The sequence below is a fragment of the Sorex araneus genome, chromosome 3, assembly GCF_027595985.1.
Source record: "Sorex araneus isolate mSorAra2 chromosome 3, mSorAra2.pri, whole genome shotgun sequence".
Classification (NCBI taxonomy): domain Eukaryota; kingdom Metazoa; phylum Chordata; class Mammalia; order Eulipotyphla; family Soricidae; genus Sorex; species Sorex araneus.
Window position 1 is genome coordinate 50,590,373 of NC_073304.1, and position 9,600 is coordinate 50,599,972.

A 9,600-nucleotide genomic window follows, 5' to 3' on the forward strand; every position below is an offset into this window, starting at 1 on the left:
TCAAAGTAACTTTTAGTAACGGTATGGTGATTTGTTCTTTTATTTATTGTGATACAAGACTTCTACTATTTCTCAATGTGTTTTATTGCGGAATCATGTTTTCAATGGCATTGATATTACTATTTTAGGCATTTAATATTGCAACACATACCAACTGCCAAAAAGAGACAACATTCCTTATTCTGTTAGTTTCCCTACATTCCCTCTTACATCCAGCCCCGTCAGACACTTTGGAAGACTCAGTTATATAGGTAGAATCTCAGAATTTGTTTTAATTGGTCACTGTAGTAGAGGGTAACTGAATCACTGTCATCCCGTTGTTTGTCAATTTACACAAGTGGACACCAGTAACATCTCTATCCCTCCCAGCCCTGAGATTTTAGCAGCCTCTCCTTACTCATCTTCCCTAACAATTGGAGGCTCTTTCAGGGTCAGGGGAATGAGACCTATCATTACTGTTTTTGGCATATCGAATATGCCATGGATAGCTTGCCAGGCTCTGTCTGTGCGGGAGGGATACTCTCGGTAGCTTGCTGGGCTCTCCAAGAGGTATCTCTCTCTATCTACCTATCTACCTATCTATATATAGATATATAGATATAGATATAGATATAGATATAGATATATATTACTCTCTATGATTTGTTGCCTACTATCTGAACTCCACCAAATATGGTGTGGTAATTATGGAAAATGAGTAGGAAGTGTCTTATAATGTATCCGGAAGGCAGCCTGGATCATGGCAGCAGTTGGGTAGTGGAGGTCAGCTGCCAAGTTGGTTAGCTTGGGGCAGGGAGGATTTTTCACCTGCCCCTCTCTGGGGCATCCCGGGTGAAAACATTCTGGCACAGAGTCTGGTGGCATGGCTATGGGGGCCTAATTTTATACTCCCATCTGGGAAGAGCAGCCGTTGAGATCTGGAGGGTGGCTGATGAGGAGATTATCTGATGCCAGTAGTGTGTGGCAGGTGTGGCTTATGAGTATGATCCCTGGATCACCAGAGATTGGAGGATAATAGGCAGAGGATCTCTGCTTCTGGGTCCCATTGAGTCCAGAGTCCAAGGTCACAAAGTTCCGCTATCTGGGTTCCATGGGACTTCATTCATGAGTGAGTCTCGGCTGGAGTGTCCAGAAAGTGGCCTGGAGCATGGCCATTGTTGGGTAGTGGAGGTTGGCTGCCAGGGCTGGGTCCCTTGGGTCAGAGAGAGTTCTCACCTGCTCATCTCTGGGTGCCCCGAGTAAAAACAGCCTGGTGGAGTCCAGTCGTAGAGGGTAACATCTTCTTTGAATGTACTTTGATGAGTTGCTTTCTTACTTATTTTTAAAAGTGATAAAATATCGTATTAAATATTTTAAGTATACAGTAAAACAGTGTTAATTCATTGCACATTTGTTGTGCAAATTCTCTAAAACATTTTATTTTGTAAAACTCTGTATCTATTGTACAGCTTGATTTCCTCCAGCCCGTATTACCTGGTTATCTTTTCTTAATATGGTTTTAATATCTCTTCTTAATATGGTTAATATGCAAACATGGTTTGCAAATACTTTATCTTTCTGCGAGTGAATTTTCACTATTTTGATATTTGCTTTGATGAGAAGTTTAGTGTAGTGCTATTTACTTATTCTGTTTTTGTTTCCTTTTTCTCACCTTCAAGACAATATAATGAGTTACTTTATTTATTGATTGATTTTTTGATTTTTTGGGTCTCACCCGGCGATGCACAGGAGTTACTCCTGGCTCGTGCACTCAGGAGTGACTCCTGGTGGTACACGGGGACCATATGGGATGCTGGGAATCGAACTCGGGTCGGCCGCGTGCAAGGCAAATGCCCTACCCACTGTGCTATCACTTCAGCCTCAACGAGTTACTTTCTTTAAGAAGGCATTTGAACAAATAACTGATGGAAGTTAGCAGACCACCAGTCAATATTTTTAGACCCTTGGAAATGATATTTTCTCACCACTTGGCACTGCATATCTAATTTTTTTTTAAAAAAATAGAGTTTGCCAATCAGAAGATAATTATTCTGAGAGACCTTTGAATGGTCATTTTTCTCCTTGTCAGGATTTGGGACATACATATTCTTTATGTGTTTCTGCCACTACGACATCTTCTTATCACTTTCTGTAGACTACAACAATATTCAATGAGGGAAGAACTTCCAAAGTCAATTAATTGGGAAAGGCAAATAGTTAAGAGATCACAGAGGAGTTGCATGTTGTTCCATATTGACTGGACCTGGAAACAAAGCTGCTGGATGCAGTTTCAGAAGTTGCTGTTGCAAGCAGGCTTTGCTCAGTTTACTAAATGTATTGACTGTGGGATATAAATAAATCCTTTTCAAACAGATTAAAATGCAGAGCAATTACAAAAAAGGAACCATCCATTCTTCTCTCTACTCTCAGGAGAGAGTGAATAACAGCTGATACTGCCACTTACCTCAAGGAGAGAAGCATACTGGTTTCTCCCCTTTATCACTACCCTTTTAGAGTGCTTCTTATCATTGTCACTTGATTGATTGAGCAAGAATGACTGTCTCCTCTCAGTTTCCATTTTCCTATAAATTAATTAAAAGTACTATCACTGTATCACTGTCATCCCATTGTTCATCAATTTGTTCAAGCGAGCGCCAGTAATATCTCCATTCGTCCCTGCCACATGCTAGTGTAGCCCGATGGTGTACTGGGGGCTCTTTCAGGGTCAGGGAAATTAGGACAGTCATTGTTACTGTCTTTGGCATATCGAGTATGCCACGGGTAGTTTGCCAGGCTCTCCCAAGTGGGCAGGATACTCTCAGTAGCTTGCCGGACTCTCCAAGAGAAATGGAGGCTTTTGGTGTGACCTCTAATGGCCTTTACAGGTGTTACCAGTCTACCGAATGTAAGCTTTTGGTCAACTGGCATGTTGTAATGATCTGCACACTGACAAACACACACCTGCCTGTATCTCTGCGCAACACCTGGGACATCTGCGGCCTCAGGTTGATCTCCTTGAGGTTGATGGCATGTTCCCGGAGGTTCTTGAGCAGCTGGCAGAGCAGGACCTTATCATGGAGGGTCTGTGTCAGGTCAAACACCAGCGCTGAGTCCCAGGTCACCCAGGGGTTGGCTGACAGCACTCCCCAGTGGATGAGCCACTGCATGCATTGCTACCATGGCTCTATACATGAAATAAACCCTTTAACTGTGTATTAGATCAAGGAAGGTCCAACAGCCTTGTTAGTCACCTTGCTCTGTCTCAGCAAGGTAAATCTGTAAGCAAATAAGCATGCCACCAGAAAGGGGACTTGATCCTGGTCAAGAAAAGTAACAGTACTATTGTCAGTGGCACATACAGAGAATGAATTTTATTTTATTTTGTTTTGTTTTTCAATTAGCAACTGAAAATATTAATCGTATATTGCTTGACTTCCTTTAGACTTATACCTGTCTAATGGGACTCTCTCTTTCTACATTCAAAGCCTGTCATGGCATCACTCACAAAGAGTCTATTATTGCCTCCAGAACTTTTTGTTCTACTTCTCTTATTGTTTGGGCTGCTATAATGAAGTGCTATAGTCTGGGTGACATAAAAATAACAGAAATGTATATCTTGGAGTTCTGTAGACTGGGAAGTCCAGCATCAAGCTTTCACAGATGTTGTGTTGTGTGACAATCACTTCCTGGCTCATTAAAAGCTAACTTTTTTTTTCTGTGGAACAATCTTTTGGGAGGTGAAAGAAAACTCTCTGGAGTCTCTTTTGTGAAAGCACTAATCCCTCATCAAATGAGATCTGTTATTTTCTCACTATATTTTTTCTTATCACCTCCTCAAGGACCTACGTCCATAACCAGCACACTGAGTCAGGATTTAGCATATAATGTGGAGGGGACAAACCTATTTTATATAACACTTGTTCTCTTGCTGCTTTCATCTTTTTAGTATAGAATGAAATTAACAATATTGCTGTTTTGAGGTTTCCATTTTCTACGAGATGGTGTTAGTACTGTCCAGAGTATGTTTAATTATTTCTGTCAGTGATAACTCATAATATTTTCTGTCAGTAAACTCACAAATGTCACTCAAAAATTCCCCAATCCAGTAAGAATAATGATTTTTATGAGAAAAGCTACTTGGATATTTGAATACACTGTGTAAAAGACAAAGAAATTACATTTTTCTCTTCCAACTTTAGAGTGTATTAGATTGGCTGTTGTGATACAAGAGAAAATTAATATTTTACCTGAAGGATGAATATGATCAAGAAAATATGATTTGAGGAAATATTTAGTGCTTGATATAAAATCACTTTCCTGATGATGAAACACTTTATGAAGAGTAAATGAAAGAAAATGAGTGCTACAGTGAAACAGAACATAGACAAATCTGCATTGAAACTCTATTAGCAAGATGAAGTGTGGTCCAGGTGTCTTACAGCTGCCAACAGTGCAATTTTTTGTAGTTCTTGAAATGCTTTTCGAATGCTTGTTAAAACTAAAAACAGTCTAGCAGAAAGTGTGATTGGCAGTATATGGAAATTAACTCCTGGGAGTAATACAGTTCAGAGCTCTTCCTGACCACTTAGTTTATACTTTAACTCTCATCTTAAATTTCAATGAAGATAATTTTTAACCCTCTATTCTGAAGAAATTATAAGCCTCAGGCATTTCCAAATACATGGGGAAATCTCATGCATCCTTGCCTGAACTCTATTGTCTGTAAACATCTTGTAGAGTGATAGAAAAATAGGAAAGCTAAGAAATGGGCATTGGTACAAGTTATAGAGGTTATTCAAAATTCATGAGATATACATGTATAGAGATTATCTTAGGAAAGGTTTTTGTCTTTCTGTTTTGATTTTTTTCTTTTGGAGTATTTTTGTTTGATTTTTTTTGCTTGTTTTGTAGTCAAACCTGTCAGTGCTCAAAGCATTCTTTCACCTGGCTCTAGACTCAGAGATCACTCCTGATAGTTCTCAGAGGACAATATGTAATACTAGGAATCAAAACTGCGTTGACCAGCTGCAAGACTGGTACCTTACCTGTTCTATCCAACCTCAGAAAAAGTGGTTTTTGTTTTTGTTTTTTAATCATTATAGTTTGTGCTTAGTGCTTTTGGCTGAAAATCAAGTTTTATATAAAATGCCAAAAGGGTACAAATAGATATTTGTTACTTTGAAATAAAGTGCTTAAAATGTGTGTGGTAACCTCAAATTGTCTGCCAAGTCAGGCTTTTCTGACTTGAACCAAGTCCTAATCTTTTACAGAATTTATTGTCAGCAAGAGGTCCTTGATCTGATCCTTAGCTACAGCCCTTTATTCATGAGATTAAGTTTACTTCAATTAAGGAGGATAATTGTCCTTGATATTTTTTCATTGAATGGTTTATATTCTAGAATACCAGTTATCTCCTCCTGAGGATATTTTGGTTTTTGGTTTTGTTTTTGACAAATGTGCTCCAAATTACTCTTGCTAAGGTATAGAAAGTTATCTACTTTTACATATTTATAATTTGGTTTGAGTGTTCGTGATATTACTGAGGTTTTGTGAGACTCTCATATGCTTGCTTTGCTCGCCTTGTACCTATTAGCATTGTCAGACACTTTCAGTCTGTCACACTGTAGGAAAGTGATAAATATTGTTGGAAATGAATTGATCTTTTGACTTTTCTAGTGGCGCCAGATGCTTCATTTTCCTCTTTCCTACATTTTCTGCAACCATTGAAGTTTCTCTGGCTTTTGAGTCCAAATTGTCTGGAACCCAGACACAAAATTTATTTCTTTTGGAGTAACAAATGAAGAAACTCCTGTCTTTTTTTCCCCTGTGTATACAAGCAGCTTATTATGACCAATTTTCTAGCTATTCATTGAGTAACTTATTTAAGGTGTTTCCTTCTTCTCTACTTCAGTCATTCCAGATCTGCTGCTAAATACCTTTGAAACTTTGGGGAAGTCACTTTACCATTTTAGGGTTGATTTCTCATGAAATGAAAAATAGTAAGCCAAATTAACTCTGTATCACTGTATCACTGTCATCCCATTGCTCACCGATTTGCTCGAGCAGGCACCAGTAACGTCTCCATTGTGAGACTTGTTATTACCGTTTTTGGCATATCGAATATGCCATGGGGAGCTTTTCAGGCTCTGCTGTGTGGGTGAGATACTCTTGGTAGCTTGTCAGGCTCTCCGAGAGGGGCGAAGGAATCGAACCTGGGTCAGCCATGTGTAAGGAAAACACACTACCTGCTGTGCCATCACTCCAGCCCCCAAATTAAATCATACTCTATAATTTGATGATTAATTTGTTAATTATAAGTTATAAGAATAAAGAAAAATCCTGGAAATATTTACTAATTAGAAATTGTCTTTGAGTACTTACCATATTTTGGAATAAATCTGTATATACACACATTCATATAGCAAAGTAATTTATACGTGTTAAAAAAATTCCAAAATCACATTTTTTTATGTGAAAGAGAAGTTTGCTTCTTTTATCTTATAATTCCATTCTATGGTCTGCATTATAGAAATAAAGAAAACAACATAAAAAACTGGAACTTTGTCTATAACAATATGCATACACATGCTTATTGAATATATATGTCTTATTGAAAAAGCAAGCAATGCTTATATAAGGCAGAATTCTGATTTTGTAAAAAATTGATTGCATTATATATACATATATATGTATATATAGAGAGATAGAGAATTTTCCATTTCAGTACTATTTATCATTTGCATTATAACCCTTGTGTGATTACGATTTATTGAAGCATTTTTCTATGTTTACACATTGGGTTGTTTTGAGTTTTTACCTGTTATCAGCCACATGATTTATATTTTTAAAAATATATTGTATGAGTCAGTGGTTTTACTGTCACTGTACAGAGGAAAAGGATTTAAAATATTGCTACTTGAGTAAGTTATTGCTTTTCCTTTCTCTCTACACCCAAATACTAATTAATTGCTTTCATTTTTCCTCTTAATTATTCCTTTGTTCTTATTTTGATTTATATATGTATATATATCCTGGATTTTTCTCTTCTTAGCTAATCTTACTTGGTGTTCTTTTTTTTTAAAATTATAGAACAAAAAGTAAGATATTCCTAAATTCTAAAGGGTTGAATACAATAAAGTGTGTTATTTGGCTTATACTTGTTGATAAAGCAGACACTTAAATAACTTTTTGTTCTATGTAATTTTATTATAAGATTGATAAAGCAATTTATTCTCAGCCAGGGTCATTTTCTGTGTGTTTTATCCTATCACTGCAATTTCTCCCCACATTTCAAAGATGTACTTATTAGGTTCAGTTAGTCTAAATTGTGCTAATATTAGCTACTTCCTTTATGTGTGTCCAAATGTGTGTAATTATGATCTATGGCAGAGGGTACATCCTGTCCAGTGTTGGTTCTCACCTTGCACTTGAAAGCCGTGGTAGAAGGCACTACTACTCACAATCCTGAAATAGAGTAAGCAGGTTGGAGAATGAATAAACTAATGGATGCAAATTACTCTTTTTTAAAAAAAAAAGTTTATTGAATCACCATGTGAAAAGTTACAAAGCTTTCAGGCTTAAGTCTCAGTCATACAGTGATCAAACACCCATCCCTTTCACCAGTGCACATGTTCCACCAACCTGAACCCTAGTATACCTCCCATCCCACCCCCCTCCTGTGTGGCTGATGATTTTCACTTTACTTTCTCTTTTCTTTGATTACATTCAATATTTCACCAGAAAACTCACTATTATTATTTGGAATTTTCCCCCAACAATCAGACCTGCCGAAAAGGCAGCATTTGAAAATTTGTTTTCCATTGCTGATAATGAAGAGCATATGAGGTTTTGGATTTCTGGTATTTTAGTAACTAAGTCCAGAGAAATTTCTGCCAGAAATTGCATCATTGCAAGCTTGTACCTTTGTTTAGTGGGCCTTATAAGATGGCGGTTGCCATGCCACCACTGGGGAAAGAAAAAGCCAAGAGAGAAAATCCTTTCCCCTCCTGTGGCAGCATGGGGCTATAGCTTAGTCCAAAGGCATTTCTGCAAGAAGCCGCTGTTGCTGAAGGTAGTGGGCCTCCGGGATCATGGGCGTTCAGCAACAGAGGGGCCACACATGTGCGGCCCCTCAGGTCACATCCGGGCGAAGAGTGGCGCAAATTACTCTTTTACTTACTGTCAATTAGTGTTATTTTGGCATTTAGAACTTTTTGATGTTTTTGTGATCAGAAACATGCTATTGGAATTTAACTCCTGTTTGTGTCAGTTAGTCTATGATAAAATTGGTTTCTTTCTATGTCACTTCACTTTACTGATTTCATTCAATATGTATAAAGCTGGATGTCTTGATTTTCTTTGTTTCTTCTCAAAGTTAAAAATGTTAGTAATAATGGTCAAGAAAAATTATGGAATGAGTAAATCAAGAAAGTGCTGGCTGAATAAGCACAGAATTTAATCTCAAAGTTATCTATTGTCTAAAAAATTATTTGAGGCTTGAAATAGATGATAAAAGATTCAAGAGTCTTTTTTAATTGTTTATACTATAGTTTCATTGTTCTTTCCCAGTTCTTCCATTTCCCACAATTTTAGGGGAAAATATATAAAGAGAGATGTATAAATATATCATTATATTATATAAAATTATATGGTTAGATGGTTAATAATGATTTCAAGTATATTAGGCAAGTAAACTGGATTGCTTGATAATGGTAATAATGATAAGTATGGTTAATAATGATTAATAATAATATCTAGTATATTAAACAAGTAAACTAACTATTTGAAGGCTCAATTTATTTATCTATATATGGGATAATTCAGTTTCTATCTTGATATACTGAGGATCACAGGTCCAGTGCTTATCATGGTGATTAAAGCATTGTTAGTGCTAAGAGAAATGTAATTACAAAATTATTAAAATTTATACTGAAAAAGAGCTACACAAATTGTCCTGTTCAAAGAGTCCAAGAGCTAGTAGAGGGATTACCCTACTTAGCTATATATATATTTATATATCTACATATATATACATATATACATATATCTCCACCTACATTGTTCTGAAATGGACTTGAAATATCTTAGATATTAAAATGAAGTGCTGCTATTTGACAGGAAATAGTGACTGAAATTTTTTGTAATCACAGCAGGCTATGTTCAGGGATTACTCCTGGCTCTGCACTCAGGAATTACTCTTGGTGGTTCTAAGGGAACCGTATCAGATGCCTGGGATCAAACCCAGGTCAGCCACATACAAGGCCAACCTGGTACTATGGATCCAACTCCAAGCTTTTTGACTAGGAAGAAATAAAATAGAACTGGCCAAGCATAGAAAGTAACATTGGTTTCAAACTTTAAAAGATATTCTTTTCTTTTTTTTTTGTAGAGAAGTTTTGTAGTGAGAATGGCTATTTCAGATATAGAGATATAGTATAAAAAGTATTGGTTGAAACCATTGACAGAGTTGTAGGTTGAGAACATCAACGGAGAGGCAGACATTGAGTGGGAAAGCAGATGAAAGGGAGTTTATGGTTACCTCTAACTCAGTTACCAAGTTTCAATTTTAATCCCAGGACTTTTTCTCCTTTTACCATTTTGACAAACGTATCACATTTACTT